We start from the raw sequence: 25,882 nt of genomic DNA on the forward strand, positions 1-25,882 counted from the left end.
TAAAATACATTGCACTATGTGGGTCTTATTGGTAATATCATCCTGTTTCATCATTCTTATGATTAATCAAATATTGTTTATTGGAGCAAATACAGAATTGCTTAATGATTTGGTATCAGATTTATTGAATTTTAAGAAATTGAAACAGTAGAAGCTGAGGGATAGTTCAGGACTTTAAAAGTGCTATTACTTTGTGTAGCTACTGAATTCTGCTGTGTGTTCACACTCTCACATGCATACACAAACACTTAGAGGATTCCAGTTCCCTGCACAAAATAATTAAATAAAGCTCAAAGGCCTGACGATGTGTATATCCAAAGCATTGATGGGGGGCGGAAAGCAAGAGGACGTCTTTTTTCATTTGTTTTCTCCTGTCACTGTTGTCTCGCTCCAGGCATGAAGCTTTCTCACTGATAGGTCAGTTGTGGTGTGTGGATATTTGCAGGAGAGTGTTAGCAGAGTTACAGGCATTTTGGACAACTATTTTTTACTCTTAATTTTTTTCCATAAAATGTTTCTCATGGTCATTACAAAACTTGACATTCTAGATGTCTTGTTACATCTACTATTAGAAGTGCAGTCATCCATGGGAAATATTCCCCAGCAATGTTCTGTGGTAACTATAATAATAAACAGATGTAGGTGATAGAAAACAAACCTCCTAAGATGGGCATCATGATTCCACTTTAGTGCCCAGGGCTGGAACTAGGTCTTGGGGGCAGGAGGGCTCCTGTTTTCATTCTGCTTTGATTTTTCTTCTATGATCTTTCAGTTCTGTTCCTTTTCAGCCATTTCTTGTAGTTGGGGAGCAATTATGTCCTCCTCAGGCCTGTGTATCTGATGTTAGGTCTCTGCTCGAATGCCACTCCTTTGCCAGAGGTACCTCCTGCAGGCTCATTCTCAGGTGTGTTCATGTTTTTTTAAGTGACCTTGTATCCCCTTATGCTCCAATGAGTTGGTCTGTTGAGATGCATCGCAAGAATGGGTTTTTCCTTCTGGCCGTTCTTTGAGACTTTGTGGCCCTGCAGGTTGCCTGTGAGACTCATAAACCTTGAGGAGCATTTTGATCTTACCTAAGCTGAGTCAGCTCTAACACAGAAGTTCAAGGACCAGAGATTTTGTTACTCTTCTAGCTTACTTCCAGCTTGATGAGCAGGACCATGAACACTTCAAGATCTTGTTTGTTTCTTCCACCTGACAGGGCTGTTCTCCCACTTTATTCCTGCCAGCTGGTGCTGAATAACTGTCATGCCCAGAAGAGATGGAGCTACAGCGCTTCACATGTCTGTCAGTCTTGCTGGAGTTGCCATTAGTACAACATCTTGTACCAAGTGAACAAAATGTTGATCTGCACTATTAGAAGTGCAACAGTTTGCTCCATTTTTTTTCATCTCAAAAACCACTTCTCTGTCTGTACTCAACCTGTGGTCCTCTTCTGGCATTGCATCTTGTAGCCTATAGTGACTTCTTCCCTTCTTTCCTGGGGCCCAGCATGAGTCTTTGCTCTTCTGCTTGTAACAGGCAAGATCACCTGGCTGCTTGCTGGGAGTATCCAAAGCATGCACATGATATTTTGATTCCTTGTCCAGAGATCAGAGACATCAGACCTCTACAGCTGACAGAGCTGCCTGTGGGTGATGCCACATTTAGCAAACTTGTCCTTCAGATGTTGTTTGCCTGGAAACTCAAACGTAAGCTGTTTCTTCAGGTCACCCACTGCAAATGCGTGTGGCACAAGTTACTCAGAGGAAAAACTGTTTATCAGTCTTCGGTTTTCAGAGAGATGTGATGTCCATAAAAAAAAAATCATAGTCCTCCCTCATTCCTGTGTTCATTAGAGAACCCGCAGCATACATTTCAGTCATATTGTGAAACTAGTCATCTCTTCAAAGGACCAAACTTTCCAATTATTTCAGATAGTTCTCACAGCTAGGAAAATAAATGTTAGCTGTATGAAATGTTGTGTTACTTATACATGCTTTTAAAAATAAAGAAGTGATCTATAAGTAAATGCAACTGAAATAATTTTACATCTCTTAATCAAAAAAAAAACAAGTATCACACATTTCACATAATGTGTGACTTATTTTCACCTGTTCTGAGGGGTGACTTGTTTCACAATATGACGGTAATGGAATCAATAGAATAATGTTCCCGTATGATTTCTTATGAGGATGGGGTTTGGTTTTGGTTTGCTTTTAAACTTTATAAATAGTGAAATAAATACATGTCAGGTATTTTCACATTTTTGAGAATACTCCATTGCCACCAAAACCAGGAGGTAAAAAAGTAAAAAAACCTCAATACAGACTTAACACCCTCAACCTTGTTATGGCTTCAGGTTCCTTGATTTTGCTTTCTTCTTTGCTTATTTAGATCTTCAGTTTTCCACTCAAGTATTTTCTGGCTTTGTGAGTCAAACATAAAATATCATTTTAATGGCAACAGGTGTTAGAGCTGGTAAGGTCATCCTTTGTCCTTCAGTGTTGTTCTGTTCCAAGTTTCCAGTACGCATTTATCATGTGTGTTGTGCAGGAGTTCAGCTGTGTGTGTAGGGGGGATAATCCATTCAGCAGAAATAGAATACAGACTAATTACATATAGACTGTTTAATTTCCTGAATCCCCTGTAGTTCTAGATACCTGTAGCAGAGCAGAACATAGCTGCTTATGATGGGGAGGAAAAAAGGACAAAATAATACACTCTGCATTCAGTAGTAGTTATACTTCCATGCCTGCCTTCAGAAGATGTGGTATTTGGCTTTTTCCTCTCTCTTTTGCCAGAAGCACTTGAAGCATTTTATGTCACACTTACTTCTTCCATCATAGAAACCTCTGATTGCATCCTCATTCCAGAATCTTTTAAGCTGGTAAGGGAGCGTCAATCATCATTCATACCTTTACAATCTTATTTAAGTGGAAGAGCAATGTCCTTGGAAATTGCAGCATTTTTTCAGTGCTCAGCTCAGGAAGGGGCATCAGAATTTCATAGTTTCCTTTTTAATCTTGGTTACGTTTTCCTTAATGCTGTACAAAAATTCCTCTCACTCATTATGTTCAGTCATAAAGTATGTAGTATAGATGACATTTCAGTTAGGGAAGGACACCTTGGTCTACCTTGACCTCAGCAAAGCATTTGACACAGTCTCCCACAGCATCCTCACGGCTAAAATGAGGAAGTGTGGACTGGATGATCAGGTAGTGAGGTGGACTGTGAACTGGCTGAAGGAGGGAAGCCAGAGAGTTGTAGTCTATGGGGCTGAGTCTAGTTGGAGGTCTGTAACTAGTGGAGTGCCTCAAGGGTCAGTACTGGGACCAGTATTATTTAATATATTCATCAATGATTTAGATGAGGGAATTGAGTGTACTGATGACACTAAGCTGGGAGGAGTGGCTGACACGCCAGAAGGCTGTGCTGCCATCCAGCGAGACCTGGACAGGCTGGAGAGTTGGGCAGGGAGTAACTTGATGAAATATAACAAGGGAAAGTGTAGAGTCCTGCATCTGGGCAGGAACAACCCCAGGTTCCAGTATAGGTTGGGGAACGACCTGTTAGAGAGCAGAGTAGGGGAGAGGGACCTGGGGGTCCTAGTGGACGACAGGATGACCATGAGCCAACACTGTGCCCTTGTGGCTAAGAAGGCCAATGGCATCCTGGGGTGTATTAGAAGGGGGTGGTTAGTAGGTCGAGAGAGGTCCTCCTTCCCCTCTACTCTGCCCTGGTGAGACCCCATCTGGAATATTGTGTCCAGTTCTGGGCCCCTCAGTTCAAGAAGGACAGGGAGCTGCTGGAGAGAGTCCAGCGCAGGGCAACGAAGATGATTAGGGGAGTGGAACATCTCCCTTATGAGGAAAGACTGAGGGAGCTGGGTCTCTATAGTTTGGAGAAGAGGAGACTGAGGGGTGACCTTATTAGTGTATATAAATATATAAAGGGGGAGTGTCACGAGGATGGAGCCAGGCTCTACTCGGTGGCAAACAATGATAGGACAAGGGGTAATGGGAACAAACTGGAACACAAGAGGTTCCACTTAAACTTGAGAAGAAACTTCTTCTCAGTGAGGGTGACGGAACACTGGAACAGGCTGCCCAGGGAGGTTGTGGAGTCTCCTTCCCTGGAGACATTCAAAACCCACCTGGACACATTCCTGTGTAACATTATCTAGGTGTTCCTGCTCCGGCAGGGGGATTGGACTAGATGATCTTTCGAGGTCCCTTCCAATCTCTAACATACTGTGATACTGTGATACTGTGACATGTTGGAGCATTATGGTTGATTCAGGTGAGTAATAATGCTACATATGATTTGAGTGTCTTTTCTCATGGGTGAGGGAAGAGCTTTTGGCTTCTTATGTCTTGTTCTTTTAGTTAAAAAAAAAAAAAAGTTAATTCCCAAAGCCATAACAAGAATTATAACAGAGGTTTGCTGCTGCCCTGGTATGGGCACTTATCCCTGTTTGCAGTGGGTGTAACAGGCTGTCTCACTGTTGGTGAAGAGTTTGGAATCAGCAGCATTTCTGCAGGCATTTTGTGCTTGGTCAGGACAGGTGTGGCTGTAAATACAGCCAGGCAGGGAAGGGCAAAGCTGGCTGAGAATTTTAGTCTAAGGTAAGGCTCCTTTCCCCACAGCACACCATTTGTCACTTAGGAAGCAGTTAAAGGCTAAAGTAGGAATGAAAAGTAATATTCCAAAACAAATACCTGGAGGCGAAAATAAAGAAGAGTGTATGTCATTCTTACTGTGTCAGGAAGGTAATCACAGCCATAATTTTGTTTTCTAAAAATGGGTTTAAAGGGTGCCGCCTTTGCATTAGGCAATTCCCTGAATGATCAGTTTGAATCTATTTTGCACCTCTGCAATGAGGCAAAATATTGTTCCTCTTGTATGTAGAAAGCATAACTGTTCAGTACACAACAAATTTAACTAGTTCTGCACGCCTCTTCAGGAAACTTTGATGTAGCATAAGGAAGATAGCACAGGTTATGTATAGTTCTTTCAGTGAGCTCTGAAAAATGCTTGCTGGTCTTGTGATAATGCTGCTGTAAAGAAATGTGTTGTATTTGTTATTTCTTGTAGCATGACTCTCACACAGGTCATGTCTGTGCAGGCGCATATCCTGTTGCATCCCCTTGTGGGTAGCAAATGCTTTGAAGAAGAGGGGAGAGTTGTGTTTTCCTTTGCCAACCTCTTGTTCCTTGCTCTTACCTGACATCCATCAAAACTATTTGCAAACTCAGCTATTAGCTGATGGTCACCCAAGTTTTTAATGGGTGCAGAAGCCGTCTGTAGTTACTACACCACACACATTGCATTATCTGCTACCACCACCATCTATATCCACAGTGACCCTTATAGAAGAATGGTTACTTTCTCCACAAAAATATTTGTATCTTTTGCACTTGGTTATTGTGTGTGTGTGCATTTGTCTTTATAGTACTGCAGGAATGTTTGTGTTCCACTTCACAGGTTGCTGGGTCTCCATCTACTCTGTTTTATTTCAATTTTGCTTAGAGAATCTCCTTCGTCTTCTGCGTATAGTAATAGTGGTCTTCTGCTTTATAGAGTGTACCTGGAAGTAAGCAGCAGTTTTCAATAAAGCCTCCCAGTTTACCTCATTCTTTTCATTATTAGCACAATGTGAATGCATCATAGCCCAGTGAATACGTATATGTTGATTTTAAGTCAGCTTTTCTTTCACAAGAGAGTTGCATTAACCCTTAATGATTTCTAAAAAAATGCCTGTTAATGGAACTATAATGTGGCCTTTGGCAACCAATGCTAAAAGGTTTCTGCAGGCTGAAACCAAATACGCTTCAAATATGAATGGGAACAAATTCAGAGATGAGGTGTGGCATTATAAGATGCCTACAGTGAAACCTGTCATTGTTTCTGATTGTAAATTAATGGAGAATCCTGCACAGTAGGAGTCATCATGCGGGTATAGCAGGTGCTGCTGTGGCAGTGAATTATGGTTCTGAAAAACTGTAATGTTACATCAAGAGGATCATTACAGCTGAGCAATCCAACCAAAATGCCCTGAATGAATGAAACTGCGTGTTTAACAGCACTCTGTCAGTCAGTGCTGTATAACTACTTCATGGCTTCAGTCTGGAAAGTCATCTTAGAGGACCAAGGAATTAGACAGAGAAGTAGCGTAAGAGAAAGACTTGCTTTGGAATCCAGAGGTTCACTGTAGGAACTGTTTGTTTGGGGCTTTTTTCGTGTTTATACAGAAGTGATTGATTGAAACTAAATTGTATTAATATACAATTTAGTATATCAATCTCTATCTGTAAGCACATATGTCTATAGATAGAAGGCCTAAAAAATACAAAATGTTTTGTGAGACCTGTTTAGTTTAGCAGATAAATGTCAAGTAATATTTTGTCTTTCTTTATGCATTTTTAGCATTGTTTTAACATGTTGGCATTGTGTTTTTTTTTCTGTGGGAAACAAAATGTAGGCTTTCTGGGCTTGTGAATTTTATACTGCTAGAATCAGAAATCTCTCTTGAATCTGTCTTCCCACAACAGATTAGAATAACAGTCTCCCTGATCTCTTGGGGCTTATAATTATGATTTTTTTGAAGTCTTCACTGAGCTAATATTTGAGGCAATACAGAATTTAGAAATGCAGCCCATCAGCAGTTTGCTGTATTCTAGTTTCTCCATGAACAGTATTAAGGAAGTATGAAGTTTAATAAAATACATCAAGGCTTTATTCAACTGTATATTGCTGCTGCAAAAATATTACAAGTATTTTGAAGAAAATTAAAGATTATAATCCTATTACCATGGGATAAAATATGTCTTAAAATTCATAACCAAAATCTAATTATGAATGCCAGTATATGAAATTAAGGAGGTAGTAAGATGCAGGTTTTTAATGCATCCTTTTTAGGGGGTTTGCCATACAAAAGTACAAAGCGAAAGGCAGCATTCGAAGATGCAAGGCAGAGTCTCCCCAAGATCTCCTTTGTTCTCCAACACCTCTCCAAGGCTCTTGCATGCTCTGCTGAGACAGGCTGATCTGTGCCTGCTTCATAGAGAAAGCTGTTTTGGAAGTGAGATGTTAAAAGGAAGTAGTTCTCAGCTGCTGCTTTTGGCAAGGAGGAAGCCCTGTTAATAGGAGAAATGATGAAAGGAAGAGAAGACTTAAGGTCACAAAGGTTAAGTATGAATTAATGGATAGAATGAATCAGGGTGGGAAAGGAAAAGCGAGTATTAGTTGCTACTGCATTCCCCCAACTACTTAAGATTTTCGGCTCCCTGGTTGTATTTATGTGGGTTTGACCATAGAGACGAAAAACAGGGATACAGATTTTCCAGTTAGTGCCTGCCTAAGAAATAACCTGCTTTTTAATTGTGTCTCCATTTCTTCTATCTTGCTGTCCTGAATCTGCCAGCCTTTACTACCTCCTTTGTAAATTATGCCCTTATATCAGGCAAAAAAATTTAATCTGTTCTATAGTTCATGGTTTGATACAGATACAAGTTTACACTAATGCTGCAGAGACATTTTTCAGCCTGTGGTAGATGCACCTGTTCTGTCCATCCCATCATTGTACAAGACATATTAAATCAGAGCATGTTCTTTAAAAAACACTTTTGTGTTTCTTCTTGAAGATTTATGTTAATCTGGTACATAAGTAAAATGAAAAAAGATCACCTCCTCCAAGCTCAGAAGTAATGCATCCAAATGAAGAAGAAGTCAGGCAGAAATGACAGGAGGCGTGCGTGGATGAACAAGTAGCATCTGGACAAACTCCAACATAAAAAGGAAGTCTACAGAGGGGACTTCAGCCAGGGATCAAGTTAGGAAAGCTAAAGCCCTGACAGGATTAAATCTGGCCAGGGATTTTAAGGGCAACAAAAAAAGCTTCTATTAAGTACATCAGGGATAAAAGGAAGACTAGGGAAAATGGGGGCTCTCTCTGGAAGGAAACAGGAGACCTGGTAACCTGGGATATTGAGAAGGCTGAACTGCTCAATGATTATTTTTCCTCAGTCTTCACCCCACAGGTCACAGAAAGCAAGGGCTGGGACTGGGAGAGTAAAGAACCCCCTGATCTGAGAAGATCAGCTTTTTGACCATCCAAGTAACTTGAAGGTGTACAAGTCCACGGGACATGATGGATGCATGTGTGAGTCCTGAGGGAACTAGAGGATGAAGTGGCTATGCTGCTGTCCATCATATTTGAGAAGTCATGGCAGTCATGAGGGCCACAAAGATGCTTTGAGGTCTGGAGCACCTCTCCTGTGAAGACAGAGAGAGTTGGGGTTGTACAGCCTGGAGAAGGCTCCACGGAGACCTTGTAGCAGCCTTCCAGTACTTAAAGGGGCCCTATAAGAAAGGTGGTAAGGAACTTTTTATAAGGCCATGTAATGACAGGACAAAGGGGAATGGCTTTAAACTGAAAGAGGAGAAATTTAGATTAGATCTTAGGAAAAAAATATTTACTATGAGGGTGGTGAGACATAGGCAGAGGTTGCCCAGAGAAGCTGTGGCTGCCCCATCCCTGGAAGTGTTCAAGGCCAGGCTGGATGGGGCTTTGAGCAACCTGGTTTAGTGGAAGGTGCCCCTGCCTCTGTCAGGGGGGTTGAAACTACATGGTCTTTGTGGTCCCTTCAACCCAAACCATTCTGTGATTCCATGATGATTTTACAGTTCGGGATATTGGTCTTGTCAGTGGCACCAGCCCTGTAGAAACCAAGGGAAATTAGAGTCTTTTTTTTCCTCCTTTTTAAATGAAATTGTTTGGCTGATGTGTTCAATTAGCATTGGTCCAATTACAAGATACCCCAGTGAAGGAAAGCAGGAAGCAATACATCTTGCTTCCTAAGTAGACATTTCATTTTATTTTTAATCAGTGCTATTAAGGAAGTCTTCCCTGGGAGTAGGCTTCACTGAGGGTTTGTTCATTATCAGCTTAAGGTGACGCCAGAGGGAACCTTACTTATTTCATACCAGAATTGATTTAAAAAAAATAAATAACAAGTGCATGCACAGGGGGTTGGTGCATGTATTTAGAAGTGGAGTTGCCATTGGTAACACAGCTGATTTCCTTTGTTAGAAGGGTCATTGTTCATTACTTACCTGAAGCAAAAAGTTAATGGCCTGTAGCGATCTGAAGAAACCACTACCAAAATGCACAGCAAGGATCTAATGTTGTTATACAGTAGTGCTTTCCACATACTTCTTCTCAGGTAAGACAGACATAAAAGATAGCTTTTGCTGTTCTAATAAATATATTTGATATACTGGAAAATTGAAAGGTTCCTGCTACTGTCAAACAGACAGCTGTCACCAAGAGCACAAATTTTGCTTTCTTTATTGATGTTTACAAAACATGCTGGCTATACACTATGTAGAACTGCTACACTTTTTTTTTGTTTAAGAAGCATCTTTGTTCTAGTAGAATTAACTTATTTTGTAGCGTGACTGTTGCTGTGTTTGCTCTCTCAATAGCTTAAATCTGTTACTTTTGTCACTTTTTGTTTTCTTGGAGTTTGAACGCAATTAAAAATGAGATCTCGTGTAGCATGTTTGATACTGAGGTATTACAAAGAATGGTGTTGGCTCTTGAGCAGAAACTTGGACACTTAAGAGACATCAATTAGCTGCCTCACTGAGATGCACCTGTGATGTAGGATTTAGCCAAGTCACTCAGCAGCTCAGGGAAGAAAATGCAGGATATGTGTTTCAAACCAAAGAATATCATGAGATTAGGCTGCAACCATCAGTTGGTAGTTGAAGAAAAACTCCAAGTTGGCACTGCCTCTGGAAACTACAGTCTTGGCTGGTCCCTTGTGTGGGTAAAAGTAGTTGGTGTGGTATATGGGAAACGGCGCCCAGGCTGGCTAGGGAGCAGTTTTTTCCAGGGAAGTACCAGAGTGGTGTTGGTGGTTAACCTGGCCACTTTCCCAGTCACTTCCCTAAACAGCTGTACAGATGTAGGTGTCAGCAGGAGCAGAATGGGGAGAAAAAAATGCAGGAAGAGGCATGACTGCTTTTTTTGAGTGACAGTGATAGCCAGTAATGGGAGAAAAGTCAGCTAAACCTTGTGAGTGGGGACAGCTTAAGGGCTGTCATTTCTCAGATTTAAAGACGATAATGGCCAAGTGGTACCCAGTGCTTCTGAGTAATAATTCTGCCAGGACTAACTTGAAATAAGTGATGCCACATATTTAATAATTAGAAACTGTTCTTGCAGCACTCGTGCTGACCATTCTCAACTGGGCCATAGCTTGAGAGGAGATAACCTTGTATATTAAATATGTATCAGCAGCTTCAATTTATTTAGAGCCAGATGCTGCCAAAATGTCATTTTTGTCAATGATATTAACATAGGTATTGGAATACTGTATGAAATTTCTTTTTAATCTGCCCCTAAAAGCCAATAGCTGAGTGCTACTATAGATCACAGTCTGCTGAACCTAAAATTATTGCTTGAGTCTAACTTTTCCACATTGAATAAAAACTTTTAGAAAGTACAGATCTTTACCTTGTTTTATTTGAGTGATTTTTGATAAACTTGCAGATTTTATTTTGAGGGTTGAAGTACACATCTTATCCAGGGAATTGTGAGGAAAACTGCAGGCTTGTTCAGCACTATTGCAGCTCACAAGTACATCTCTATCCAAGAAATGAAATGCACTGTTTGTGTGTGACAGTTGCATTGTCCAGAATTGCCCTTCAGCTGTATATGTTAGTTCTGGGTTTAGCTGTTGTTCTTTAAAGGAACTGCATAAAAGAGAAGAACAAATCACTTTATTTTCCATACGTACCCTTAAGTCTTTTCCTTCTAAGTAATCCTTTTCTACTGCAGTGAATAATTTGTCAGTCGCATTGCTGTTACCTGTGAGTTATCCTTCATTTGACTTGTCGGTTTGCAGTAGCCTTTCTCTAATTATGTATGCCAATTAATTTGGGTGCACTACCTCAGATAATACTAGTTACCTCCATAAAGGTGTTTGCTTCTAATTTTTCCCTTATTTAGTTTGCATGCTGTCTGTTTTGCTCAACTGGGGAGGAATGCAGAGAAGGAGGAAAAGCAGTAGTATATCACTAATTGGAACAAGACTTGACAGCAAGTTACATATTAATATAGAATAATACTATTTAACCACAAGTACCTGTTTCAGAGAGAAACTTCTACAACGTTTTCTGAATCTTTCTGGAAGCACTGCAGCTTGAACTGTTGCTTTTCACTCTGAACTTGCAGGTTGTATATTGTGCCCCTGCTTTTTGTACTAGGAGTTAGAATAGTCTCTATTATGAATAGATTCAATATTGTAAATACTATAAATGTAGATTTTCTGTCTGTTTTGGAAGGTCTTGTGGCACTTCTGTTTATGTGCTTGAGGCCATAGTTTGATTAACAATCAAAATAAGGAGCTCCTCACCTTTTTTTGTGATAGTGTCTCAGTTTAGGAAGCCAAAACAGTGACCTAAATCAACAAAGCTTATCCAGCTGAAAAGTACCTTATTTTATCACTGTGAAAGTGGTATCATTCACTCACCAGGTTTGTTTTTTTTTTGTAGGAAAGTTATATATTGCTCACATCATGGCCATGAAAGTATTTATAATAATAATTAAGGAATAATGGGTGGTGACAGGACTTGCTGAAGCTGGTACAAGCAGCATGGCCACCAAATAGGTGTGGGCTCAAACATCACCATCCCCAAAAGATAGTCTGTCTGGGGAACTGAAAAAAGAAAAAAAGAGAAAATGTCTGCATTAATGCATAGAGCATATCTGCAGAAACATATAGGTAAAGCAAAATACTTTGTCTCAAGAACCTGATGTCTGCTCTGTATATACTTTGGGATTTAGTTTTTTCTGTGAACTGGCCCTGGTCTAGTCCCAAGAGTGTAATGCTCAGTTACTGCTGGAGCGCACTCAGCATTGTTCTGGAGGTCTCCCAAGTAATTTAGTCAGAGCAGAATCCAGCCCATGCATTCTGAGATGCTGGGTCATGATATGGAGCAAAGTTTGGAGGATGAAGAAATTCACTCTATAAGTGTGCTACATGTGCAAAGTAAAACCTCAGTATAGATGCAGTCCAGGAGACTTACTTGTCCATAATGACAAGAGCATGTGGTCAAAGAATTAATGATGGCCTTCTGAGTTATATCATTGTAATACAACTTTAGGCATGCTTCCTTCTGAATTCCCTTTATTACTGAGAGAAACCTTAAGGTAGAATAGGATTGCTTAATAATTACCAGGCTCTAGCTATATAGACTGTATATGCACTGCATTGTGCTTCTGCCAATGTGAGGTTCAGCAGTTAGTACCTGTGACACCACTGCTATGTTTAATTAGTGTATTGATAGTAAGAAGCATGTAATGGCATAAAGCACTGGGACTTTCATTACAGTTTTGGCAAAACTGAGCTGAAAGAAAAAGCAGCACAGATGGCTGAAAATAGTAGTAAAATGTTCCATTTCATGTCTGCAGAAATCATTAGACAGCACTTAAAGAGGTGTTATTAATGCGTCACATTCACTCGGGGAGTTGTATTTCTGTAATGTTCACTAAAACAATGATATTTCTATTTTTGTTTTTAAGTGGAGCCTTTGCCAAGTGCAGACGTGTTTCTCTGCAGCCATGAAATGGATTTATCCACTATAAGGAAGATGCAGATTCTCTCAGTGTCTTCTATTTTATTCCTGCCAGCTCAGCACCGTAAGCAAGCAGGAGCATAGCTGTAATCTTTTGACAAAATTAGGTCTTACCAATCGTAAGGAGTAACCACAAAAGTAGCATGTTGGTTTCATATTGACAGTAAATGTAGATGACAGTTTTCATATAGTAAATCAGAAGATCAGATGTGACCTACTTCCCATGACATGTAACACAAAATCAACTTAAGTGCAACGTTTTGTAGTAAGCAAACCTTTGAAACTTTCCGCAAGACTCAGGAGGATTCTGAACAAGACTGGTTTTAGAGCACAGTACATATGATTAGCCAGTGTTTCATCATGGGTACTGAATGCTTCTTACATTACTGCAAGAAACGAAGCAAAAATCTGTCAGCTCTTTTGGCTGCCGAGTTGAAAAGCATGGCTTTACTACAGTGTGTGACAAAGTTGCACAGCACTGATTTGCTCTGTAATCACATTTTCTCTGGAATGCTAACAAAATCATTTACAAGCATTACTGGAGTAATACAGGATCATTTATTGATCTCAGGTCTCCATGAAGAGCCATGGTCTTATTGGTTCATCTGCCATTTACAAGCCTCTATCTTGCTCTTAAAACCCCTTTTACTGGTACAGTTCGGTAGTTTCTGTTTGGTTTATAGGTGTATTTCCTTGTTCTTCAGTGGCAGAGAGGTAAACAGATGTGAATAGGTAAGCTCATAAATCTGAAAATTTCCATGTGAATTCAGTCTCTCCAATTAAATTTATTTTCTGGATACATGGATACTTCTGAGCTTGCTCAGGAAGACAGTTTGTCTTGAGCTGAAGCAGCCTCTGTGTTTCCAAGATAGAACAGTTTGAATTATCTGTTTTAAACTCTTTTATCTCTCATATTTAATCAAGAAATCATACAACCAAATTAAAAAAATATCCCATACATGAAATTTGATCCCGCCTAAAGCACATGGAAATTCTGCTAATGAATTCAGCAAGAACAGGATTTAACTCCTGCCTTTTCCCCCACTAAGTCTATAGAACAAGACTCTTCCTGAAAAGTACATCCATTATAATAACAAATACACAGATCCATGAATTCGGTGTTTAGTAAGGCTAAATGACCATCGTTAACTGTTCTTATTTGACCTACAAAATGTTGTCTCCCCACTTGCTTTTCCTACTAAGCTGTACCGCTGTTATTTTTGCCCATGTGCTGGAAGCTTGGCCGTGCAGCCACAACTCCATTTATATATTATATCTGGCAGGTTTCAGTGCCAGTGGCTGTGTGATGAGACCTTGGTAACTAGAAGTAAACTGATCTAATGCTACGCCTTGTACCTCCTAGGACAGAAATGCTGTGGTTTTCCTCAGTTTGTATGAATGCATTGTGTGCTGCTTCTTTTAGAAAGAGCTTGTTAGGAGGGAAAAAAAAAAAGAAATAAGAGTTCTTGGAAAGATTTGTATGTTTGTGCCTCTGTATTGGCCCTGAGTGAAATATGTGCTGAGTTTCAGTCAAAGGCTTACTTGTATTTGGTGTGAATTTCAATCTGTTTCTAATGGATGCAGAACTGAGAAGGCAGTTTTCTCGAGTAATCTCAGGAGTTTGAGGATAATGTTTGCGTTAATAAAGACAAACTGAAGCTGAAACGCAGGTTTTGAGTTTTTACATGGCTCCAAAGGACTCTTGCATGTTGATTCGTATAAATTTTAAATAAGAAACGTGTTAAGTAATGAGCATTTAAATTTCAAAGTGATTGTATCTGAAAAGCTCTGTCATCTCTTTCACTTACTCTCAATTATCTCAGTAAGTGGCTGAGGTAGTATCTACTATTTTCAGATACTTTGGAAAGCATCATCACAAGTTTTGTTTGGATGCCTTACACACACACTTTGGAGAGTCCAGTATCACTGTTGAGGAATGCACTTTCTTGTGGTTTACATTCATTAATTTTTCAGAAATGTGTATGTTCATCCTCTGGTATGAAGGAATTTTTTACTACAGTTATGTTGCCCTTGCAAAAAATATATGTATTTATTCAAATCATCTTAGGAGATTGGATTCCTATTTCCTAACTAGTACAAGCTTCAAACAAGTGTTACCTTTTTTTCCCCATAGTTAAAACAACTGTGTTACATTTGCAAATCAGTGGCTTTAAATCTTTTTTAAGAGCAGATCTGTGCTAGATGCTTCAGCGTTTTAAGTTGCTGCCTTTTGTGCAGTACTGAAGCTGATGCTTTACAGGTATGCACTGGCAATCAGTAACTGCAATGTTGCTATTTTTGGAGTGTCAAATTCTGTGCATCATTGTCCAGCATCTCTTTTTAATTTGTTCTGGATAAAGGGTTTACATTGTAGGTGAAGAGGTTAAAAGTGATACTTACATTTTTTATGTTGATTCCCTTGGCAATTTGCCAAATAAGTTCCTCTCCACTACTCTCTGCTCTGTATCTGCTTCTCAGTATTCACAAGTGGAAGTTTTATACATTGGCATACTTGTAAATAAAGTTTATAATGTCATTTCACTAGCAGTGTCTACATTTTGTAGGTAGTCAAAGCAAGAGAAAACACATTGTGCAGCCAGTTCCCATTGCAAACAATCTAGTCTAAGCAATAATTTTGGAGAAGCAGGGTTGGAGAGCCCATCCTTTTGAACTCCATAGCACTTGCAAGGGGTTCAGGCACGACTCATGACGTGCAACCAGCAACACATTTTATGAAAACCAGGGATTCTGGGTAAGCCAACAAACCCCCAGGACTTGTGAAGCTTGTTCAAGGATGGAGTTGAATCTCAGCTTTGTTCAGCCTAATATACAGTGTGTGCATCTACTAGCTCCTTAGCTGCAGAGTCTTGTAGGACTGAGCGCATTGGCTACCACACCTGTACAAAATGCCCAACTCTCTGAAGCTGTTTGGACTTTAGCAAACTGAGCATCATAGCTGGAGAGACATGTAAACAAAAATATGAGAAGTTAGTGATAGCCGATAACATCTTACTTTCAGCTAATCTGTGATTCTCTGTACTTCTTCCAATAACGTGTTTTTCATTTGTTCTGTGCATACTCTTTTAACTTTTTACAGTTTACAAGTTGATATTCACACAATTAAGGGGGAAATTACCAATGGATACTTCCAAAATGTTTCAAGTGACATAGAGGTGGTAAACAAAAAACAGCTAACCTGTTTCTTTCCTGCTTCACCCCAGAAAAGATGAAGCAGTTAATACCATCAGGTTGCCCAGGGACAGTATCACATTTCATACAGTATTGTTTTCTTCTTTGTCTTTGGGACCTTCTGCATGTAAATTCATCATCTTCTACTGCAAGTTTTAAGTCCAGATATTATGTCAATACATCTTTCTACTCCCACTGTTCTAGTTTCGCCTTTCTAAATATTTTCTGCTGCCTTGTGTCTGTGAATATAGTCTAATGTGAAGGTCTGTTCTGCATCTGATCCAACCTGTATCACCTAGTCCTCATACCAATTCCCAACTGTTACTCAGTTTCTAATTTTTGCTGTGAAACCCAAACATGTACAAGCTATTTCTGTGACTTTTTTTACAGAAGTTTACAAAAATTGGCAAGTAGGAAAGTACAATAAAGAATTCCCTTTTCCTCCAAGACTGTTTCAGTCCAAAGGGCAGTAAAAAACACTATGAAAAGCATTGTTATTTTTATGGCTGTACAGGATTTATAATCTGATAGTTGGATGTCATTATAAAAAAAGGTGAAAAACAAAGCAGGGAATAGGCATCAGTGAGGATTGGTTGCTTGGTTAGAGGGTTTGGAGTTTCATGGAAAAGCTTGTGAAACTAGAAGATGACCCCAAACTCCAGTGGATCATTTTTAAAAATGTAAAGTACTTGATCTTTCTGTCCTTAACATTTCTTCTTTTGAAGTACTGAGATGACGGTGACTATGATCTTGTCCTTTCTTTCTTTCATTCTTTCTTTTTTTCCCACTTGTTGTAGTTCGTTGTCAAAAATATCAAGTGTTCAAAAACTGATGTGTCTGTGTGCATTTCTTGTGTGATCCTTTCAAGGACAAGAATGAAATTCACAGCACTTTTGCTGAGGTGGATTTCCAATGGGAATGTGGATCAGAGCCCAGCAAATAGCAGTCCTCATAAACAAGCTTTCTGTCTTTTTAAGAACCAGGCTTTAACCGTGAAGACACTAATAGCCATTTTGCTATTAATCTTGTGTATGATACAAAGGCTTGGCACCAAAAAGCCTAGAAACTGGCCTCCAAAAAGCAAGCATGTCTTATGCTGTCTTCCATTGTTAATGTTAATAAATGCTGCCTCTGGGTTCACCTATGGTAGAAATCCTCTTATTTCATCTGGGGAAGGACTTTTAGAAGGGCTTGTTGTGGTAGGACAGTGGGTAATAGTTTTAATCTAAAAGACAGGAGATTCAGGATGAGTGTGAGGAAAAGATTCGTTACAATGCGGGTGGTAAAACACTGGCACAGGTTGCCCAGAGAAGGGGTAGATGTGCCAACCCTGGAGGCATTCAGGGTGTCGTGGTTTAAGCCCAGTCAGGTAACTTGTTCACTCACTCCCAGTGAGTGGTGCCGAGCTGACAACAATCGAGGTCCGTGTCCGTCTCCCCCGCCCCCTCCCCGCACCGGGGCTCTCCCCTTCCCCGCTCCCGGAGGAACGGGGAGGAGGATCGAGAGAGTGCAACTCCTACGGGTTGAGACAAGAACAGTCCAGCAACAAATCACCACCGCTACTATCAGCTAAAACAATGATAAGGGAAAATAACAAGGGAAGAGAATACGATACCACCGGCCAAGAAAACGAGTTCCACCCGGAAGCCCCTGTCCTTCCGGGTAACTCCCTGTTACCCCCCACCCCGGGCATGACGTGCTGTGGTATGGAATACCTCCCCGGCTAGCCCGGGTCAGGCGCCCCGTCTCTGCTTCCTCACAGCTTCCCCTCCTCCCTGGCAGAGCATGAGCCTCACAGAGTCCTTGGTCAGGGTAAACATCACTTAGCAACAACCGAAAACATCGGCTTCACCAACACTGTTCTCAAACTAGAAGTCAAAACACAGCACTGCACCAGCTAACACAAAGGAAAAAACATGACTGCTACTGCTGAACCCAGGACACAGGGCCAGGGTGGATGTGGTTCTGAGCAACCTATCTAGCTGAAGATGTCCCTGCTTGTTGCAGGAAGATTGGACTAGATGACCTTTGAAGGTCCTTTCCAACCCAAGCCATTCTGTGACTCTACTATGATCTACGCTTAGCAAGAATGGGTTAAGTTCATTGTCAACAAACTAAAGCAACAGCAGCTGTTATGAATTAAATTCATTTAAGAAAGGTATTTCTTAACTAAATAACAGTGAACATAACATTCAACCGTGTTGCAAAACTGATGATAATCCTTTGTTCAGTCATATAAAAGCTCCCTGTTCCCTCTACTTAACAGACCAGGGTCAACCATAGAGTAAGAGAAGTACATGATGTGACCTTGACGGATCTTAAAGTGTCATAACTTATGCAAGAAGTTTTCTTCTAAACTGACTAGGTGTTCCAAAGTAGTGGGAACTGGATTGTAATGATATTATTATATAAGGTGTTCCTTATGTGACCACATAACAGATCCTCTTCCACACCAACATTTCTAATATTTAGAGGCTACGGGTGGCAGTTAAACATACATCCTAAGTTTTGGTGGCACAGGTGGAAAGGTGTAGTCATTTAGGCCTGCACAATGTTAGATCAGAGAGAAAAAGTGCAGACAGAAATAAAACTTATGTCCTAACATGCCCTTTATTTTCTCATAAGGAAATAATGCTGCTAAATCTTGCTGCAAATTTTACTGTAGAGCAGTGGAATACAGTACAGGGTGCATCCAAACAAGCTCAAAAGGAGCCATGCTAATTTTAGTCAGTGGTGGCTCAGAAAGTCAAATCTTAGCAATAATGTATAGAAGAGCACCCACTCACCGCCACCTCTTTTTCTCCATATGAAAAGCTGTTTCAGATGAGGTTCTGTTACAGTATTTTATACATGGAGTTCACAGTTTGAATATGTGCAGAATTAGTTTGTTTTCATGGATCACAAATGTTTTTAATAAATATTCCAGGCTTGATACTGCTGGAGTGTGTTTTTACCATACACTTTATGTTGGGGAGTTGCCTAGCAAGGTCAAAGAAATGAAAATATTTGCTCTGGCATTCAAGCAAGTTCTAAAAGAGCTTAGGCAATATTTCTGCTACAGAAAATGTCCTTTTAGACCTGCCCAAGTTCTGCTCTAATCTGTTAATTTAATTTTTCTAAAATTAAATACTGAAGAGTCCCTTGATTGTGCCTTGCTTCTCCTTCCATGCTGAAATAGAATTCTTTTGTGAGATATGATGCATGGTTCTTGTGGTTTGTTGTGTGTTTTCTTTTTTTTATTTATTTCAAGGCCACTTAATGCTTACTCAGAAAATACAGCAGGAAAATAACCAAGAGAATTCGAGTTGTGTCATCTATTAAATGTAACCTGGATTAAATTACCTAATTAACATATATAAGAAGTAGATTGGTGATTCTATTTTTCCTCTTAGTTTATGTGGGCAGAGAAGAACCTGCCTACAAAACCAGGTATTTGTATTTTCTGCAGTCACAGTTTCATGGCTCTCAAGGAAGGTCAGTAAGGTGAGGGGACCTAATGCAGTCAGAACTCTTTCATTTCCCTTACAAATGTTAAAATATTACTGTGTTCAATATGAAATTATTCTTAATATATTTGTCATGATATGTTATAGATATATATTATAGGTATATAGGTATATAGTATGTTACAGGGTGAATTTTGTTTAGTTTCACATAGTAAAATGCTCCTAGATTTCAGGATACCAACATTTATCATGCATTTGATATGCAGTATAAAAGTTGGAAGTTATACATTAGATTATGCTTTGCTGAAGAGAGATTCATTCATTTTTGCATGGAGGTGGGGGTGAGTGGACATGTTCCCAGTCATGAGCTGGTTGTAAAAACTAAGATACTTTATCAGGAAGGGGGGACATGGTCTAAGGCTGGAAGCCTGTCTGCTGTGTTGTATGGAAAGGAAAATGTGTTTTGAAGGAGGAAGAGGGAGATATCTTTGATACAACGTACCTCAGTGTAGATAAGTTAATTGTGGTTTTCTTTTCTTTCCAAACCTGTGTCTTTAATAAATACTTTCATGTTGCCAGTTCAGAATCTTATGAATGAATAACTGTCCACTTTATTGTAATTTAGATTGGTGCTGCATAAAAGCAAAGCATGAAGATAATCTGTAGACCAGGAGCATAGTACACTTCATACTTCTTTGTACTCCAACGTATTTTTCATGATACCCGAAGAGTAACAACAGGGGACCCATTTGAGCTGTTTGAGCCATGCAGTGAGTTGGCACTACAGGAACTGGCTGAGACAGCAGGGGTTTCTTCTGCTGGCTGTTGATTACATTCCTGACATGGATCAATGTGTTCAGGTGTACACGTGAACACCAAAGATGGTGGGAAAAGTAACACTGTAAAAGTGCATTCACTGGGTGTTTTTTTTATCTCTCTCAACCTGAGAGACTGATGGAAGGTTGTATCAGTACATTATAACTGAGAGAAATGGATTTGGGGGTTTATGACAAATAATGGCAGTAATTCCACTTGGCTCTACCTTCTGTTTTTTAACCATGAGTCTCATGCCTAATAAATTGAGCTTGCAAGAGAATCTATATTGTCATTAGGTACCTACCTAGTTGCCTGGGATAATACCATATGGAACAATGCATGCTTTGAGAAGCCAGAGATTTCTAACAACAAATGCAGTCATTTCTCCTTTTCCTATCCACAGTGTATCATCCCTTAATAGCTGCAGTCTGGAGAAATTGGTGGGGTACATAATCTCCTCATACATGCACAGCCTTTGCCATTATGCATCCACAACCTCTCATCTTCTACAGGAACTGGACGTTTTCAGAATTTGGGAAGTCTTAGCTGCCAGTGTAGACATGCAACTCGGCAGCCATGGTTGAAGTCTTGAGATGAATCTGGACGTGTTAGTTTTGTTTTGAATGTTTTAACTTCTTTCATGCTGAGGAGATCTGAGAAGACTATGTGCCTGGAAGGTTCATGCTAAGCTGTTCCCTTCCTGCAGATACCACCAGTCATTTTTACTTGGCACTTGTTTTTGCAGCACCTATATAGTCATGTTGTTACAGTCATGGTACTACAAGAGAACAGATTTTAATTGCTTTGCAGATGCAAGAAAATATAGTTTAGGAAGCTTATTTCTGGAATTCTTTCAAGGTCTCCTAAGTATACCCATCTTCTTACAGTGCTTGGTAACAGGGCAATTACAATGAAGTAGTGACCTGACTAGGTCACTGTCTTTGGTTGTTCAGTTGTAAATCACAATCCATATTTGAAATTATCAGCTTCTGAGTTGTTCTCTTGCTCTCTTTGGATCAGGAACTTACATCAACAGAAAAGTCTGTAAGGACAAAAGCTATAATTGGTAATGAAAAATTTAGTCAAAATAGCAATGTTTCATCTTTGTTTGTGCACTTTCTGAGTCCTCTGATTCACTTTTCTTGAATTTTTATCTGTTTGCCCTCTGTATCCTGACTCAGAGACAGCAGCAGTGATCTGAGCAGCAGGAACTAAAAGTAGCTTGTGAGTGCTGATGACATTTTTTTCAATGTGAAGTGGACCTGGCAGCTGAAAAATCATTTTTGTTTACATGCAAGTACTCAATCTTTCTACCAGAAAGTTTAACCAGGTAGAGGTTAAAAATGTTGGTGTTATTGCATTACATCACAGCAAACCTGTGAAATTTAACTGGTCCATTTGGCAAAATGTTTTGAATTACCTGTGATGAAATGTGCTGTCACGGAACTGAACATACTTCTTCCAAGTCACTGATTTAAGAAAACATTTTGCAGTGCTGAAAACACTACACAATGTTTAGTACAAACCACTAAAAAAGTGAGAATTGGAAGGCGTAGTAACAGGTAGAAATCAGTACCCAGTCCATTTCAGTTATTACAGTGGCACTGATTATGACCTAAAAACTGCTTTCTCTAAAGGAATCTATTTTCCTAATTATTTTAAAGTAGATAATATTTTATTTCTGATTGCATTATTTGCTGTCTGATTAAGTCCATGCATCTACCTCTCCTGTGTATTAATTTCTCGCTGAATTCTACTAATTTAGGAACATAAGTCAAGAGGTTTATGGTGAATAGCTAAAGATCAGTGCAAGCAGCATGCTGCTTCCATTCAAATTACACATTCAGGGTCTTTATTAGCAACCCTAAGGACTCTATTTCAAGGTCCTAGATGAACTTTGAAGGTACCATTCACATACACATGCACATTCTGATAGATCTAGTTTTCATCATTAATCTTCTCAATAAAGTCAATGAAAGAAAAACAAAACATACCTAAAGGTAAAACAATCTGAAGAAAAATTTTGAAACAGCTTGTTGAAAGCTTGAGATTCTACAACATTGCTTGCTTGGAACCCAGACTAGTCAACATCTGTAAGAAGTCCATGGGGTGACTAGGTATATACCTAGTCTAGCCTAGAGCCATCACCCGGCTGCCAAAATCAGCTGCCCTCTGGCCGCCATTCTCACAGTTGCCTGTTGCTGACAACAGGCAGACTCAGTGTGTATCAGCTCTTGACCAATGCTGACAGTCCATAACTCTTCATTAAATGGCTTTTAGGGCAGGTCTGCTCAGGGTTGTATTTATACTGGTAATCCTCCCCAGTCTACCTTTTGCACTGCAATTTAGAGCAGCATTCTGATAGGTGGAACTGAAGGGGCGTGAGCAGCTTTATACCATCTCTTGTACATATGCAGCCACAGGAGGGTTTTAATACCTTCTGTAGGCTGCCCTGCAAGCTGTTTTTGACTGTGTTTGTGATGCATTTTTATGGGGAAGCAGAGGGGTCAGGATCTGGAGTCTTGGTTCATGCAAGCAGGAAGAAAACGTGCCAGTGTATGCTCTGTCTGAGGTACCATTTTTAGAGTGCCGGCTGTGTTGTATTATGTATCTGACACTTAACAGATGTTATGGACATGTCAGCACACCTGCAGTGCCATCTGATAACCCTTAGCATTGGGGAGCGGAAGGCATTGAGCTGCTGCTCCACATGGGATCCCTCCCAGCAGCCCCAAAGCCTGAGGCTGCTGCTCTCCAACAGCAAGGGAGCAAGTTCCATCACCAACACTCAGAACCAGCCGCTAACAGTTGTGCCAAAAATGTCTTTAAAAAAAAAGGGGGGGGGGGAGATAGCTCCCAATCATAGAATGGCTTGTGTTGGAAGGGACCTTAAAGATCATCCAGTTCCAGCCTCTCTGCCACAGACAGGGGCACCTTCCACTAGACCAGGCTGCTCCAAGCCCCATCCAGCCTGGCCTTGAGCACTTCCAGGGATGGGGCAGCCACAGCTTCTCTGGGCAACCTCTGCCAGTGTCTGACCACCCTCATAGTGAAGAATTTTTTCCTAAGATCTAATCTAAATCTCCCCTCTGTCAGCCTAAAGCCATTCCCCCTTGTCTTGTCACTACATGCCCTTATAAAAAGTCCTTCACCAGGTTTCCTGTAGGGCCCCTTTAGGTACTGGAAGGCTGCTAGAAGGTCTCTGTGAAGCCTTCTCTTCACCAGGCTGAACAAGCCCAATTCTCTCAGCCTGCCTTCACAGGAGAAGCACTCCAGCCCTCTGATCATCTTTGTGGGCCCCAATGTTTAGACAAACATAATTTGTAAAATGGGATGCGCCTTGGTAGGTCTCGCTTCTTTTCACACCTCAGGATGCCTGAGAATTAAGGTACTCACTTAGATGCTGAAATAGGAGCTAAAGCCTCTTTTACACGCACGTTTCTGGCAATGCTGATGCCACCGCTTGCTGTTGTCCTGTTGATCTTTTTTGTTGTTGATGTCATACAGGATGTTGGTTTTTAATCTCTTCAACAGCTGACATAGTGCTTTACCATTTAATTATTCTGCCGCTGTCCTTGCAGACCTCAGTGTTTCCATAAGGCAGCAACTGTCAAATATTAGCCAGGATTTAGTTATTTACTTTAGTTCTTTGCATAAGGACTTACTTACAGCTAAGACATGCTTTTTATCTCTCCTGAAAGACACATTTACTTTCCAGGAAGAATGATGGAAATGTGTTCTTTTTACTTAAAAACCGTTTACTCCCTCCTTTTCTGAGTGCTGGCCTAGCAATGTAGTTTGGTCCTTTAAAGAAATGTAGAAGAGTGGGGCTGTTTGGGGGGGTGTCTATTTTTTTGCTAAAATATATGAAGTTACAACAGTCTTCCACTAAATGATCATTCTGGACATGATGAGAATTTGATCTTTTTATATTAAACGGCAACTAACATTTCAAATAGACTTTTGCAAATGCAGAATTTAGAAGAAGTAGAGGATCTGCAGCTTAAATAGTTACAGCTTTATCTTTGGAATTACTGGCAATACTGTGGCTGCTTTAAAACAGAAGGTAACATTGACATATGCTTGTCATTTCAGACTTTAAAGTCTATCAGTTAGAGTTAATGTTATGAGGATTGGAGTTCTTTTTGCTAGTTTAAGTATCTGTCAGGTGACTGTAACTAAGCTATGGTTTCTAAGACTGAAACGATGCTCAGAATTTCTTATTCATATAAAAGAGAAAGAGAAAGTTTATTTTTATGAGGTAGAAATCTGAAAAAAAAAAGAAGGCAAAACATTGACAGGATTTATTATTTTTTTTGTCTGCTGAATGAAAAAGCACTAACTTCCTGTCATTCTTTTTAAAAATGGAATGTGGACCAGGTAGCTTTCCTCCTTGGTAGGAGAAGCTTGTCAGCAAGACCTTTGGCACCATTTGCTTTGTGCTATGACTCTGTTACACTTCGAGGAAAATATTCTGAATGAGACAGTACATTGTGGCAACAGAACAATTGCATCTTCTCAAGGAGCACTTGGTGACTTGCTTGGCAAGGCAAGGCAGCACTCCATAAATGGTTGCTTCATCAGAATTCAAACTAAGATTATTTAAAATGTTGTCTGCTGCAACTCAATTTAGATGCAGGAGGACATTCTCCCTTTGTTACAATTCTATTACTATATCAGTTTAATTTTTTATTATTTAGGACTAGGTTTATTGGCTCATATTTCTTAAACTTGTAAGACTGAACATTGTAAAATCAATATTTCTGCTAATTAAGGTGGTTTTGGGGAGTGGATAATCAAACAGTGTAGTGAATCATTAAAAACTTACATGCTAATATTGACTAGCATTATTGGCAAAAAAGAGACCAAATCTCTATGTTAGGGACTCTTTTCCTTCTTGTATCTTTACTGCAGAAGCAAAACATGTTTAATAAAAATTGATGTTCTCAACATTTAACAGTGTAGAGGTGGTATTTTATAACTATAAAAGCAAATGCAGTGCATTAAAATTCTGGGCACTTATATGTAGCATTTTCTTTTCCATCATTTGACTTAGCAGTAAATGGTATCTGACTTCAAGGAGTCTTACTGTGTTTTGAAATGGATGGAAAGTTCCTGACTCTTAGGAAAATAATAATCCCTTCTAATTTATTGCCAATTTTTGACAGTATCTTTTTACCTTCCAAAAGATTGTTTCTTCTTCTCTGACATTTCCCTTACCATGAAACTAGAGACTGCAGGTAGGAGATTGGATGTTGTTAGACACCATCATTTTATTCTATGCGTTTGACTGACTTTTGCCTTAGAAACCTGTACATAAGAAACTAGGGTCTGCTGTCAGATCCAGAGTGACCTGATTTTGCTTTCCTCCTGGACCAGATTCTTCCATGAACAAGCTGGTCAAGATCCTTGATGTGAGAATGATACTTCTTTGGCAGGGTTAATTCAGGGCAATATCACATGCAGGGGCTGCACCCGATTTATTTAAGTAAAGTGGAGTAAGACAAAGACTGAAATGGCATTCATTCACATTTCAGGTATAAAAACATCAAATAGAAAAGTCACTAATCTAACATAGGTCAAGCCAAACACTGCATCTGCTCAGACTATTTCACTCTGTGCTTTTTTAGCTAGACTATGACTTAAGGAGTTGTTCTATAGTACTTTGTAGCCTTCGTAATAAAAGGAAACTTGGCATCAATATAGATCTAGGGCATCAGAGTTCGCTTGGTGGCGGGAAGGGGGGACCTTAGGAGAAATTATGTCAAACGTCATCTGAGCCACAGAAAATGATAAATGTGTTC

The 25,882-nt window shown here is 39.8% G+C and overlaps 1 protein-coding gene across 2 annotated transcripts in view; it reads left to right on the forward strand.

Moving 5' to 3' along the window:
* LYRM4 (LYR motif containing 4) overlaps window positions 1-25,882 on the forward strand; it is a 92,636-nt gene that overhangs the window by 47,040 nt on the left and 19,714 nt on the right. The gene's annotated exons all lie outside the window — the stretch shown is intronic.

This window comes from Pezoporus wallicus, unplaced genomic scaffold, assembly GCF_028554395.1.
Source record: "Pezoporus wallicus isolate ANWC-B61680 ecotype Strahan unplaced genomic scaffold, APGP_CSIRO_Pwel_v1 contig_818, whole genome shotgun sequence".
NCBI classification, from domain to species: domain Eukaryota; kingdom Metazoa; phylum Chordata; class Aves; order Psittaciformes; family Psittacidae; genus Pezoporus; species Pezoporus wallicus.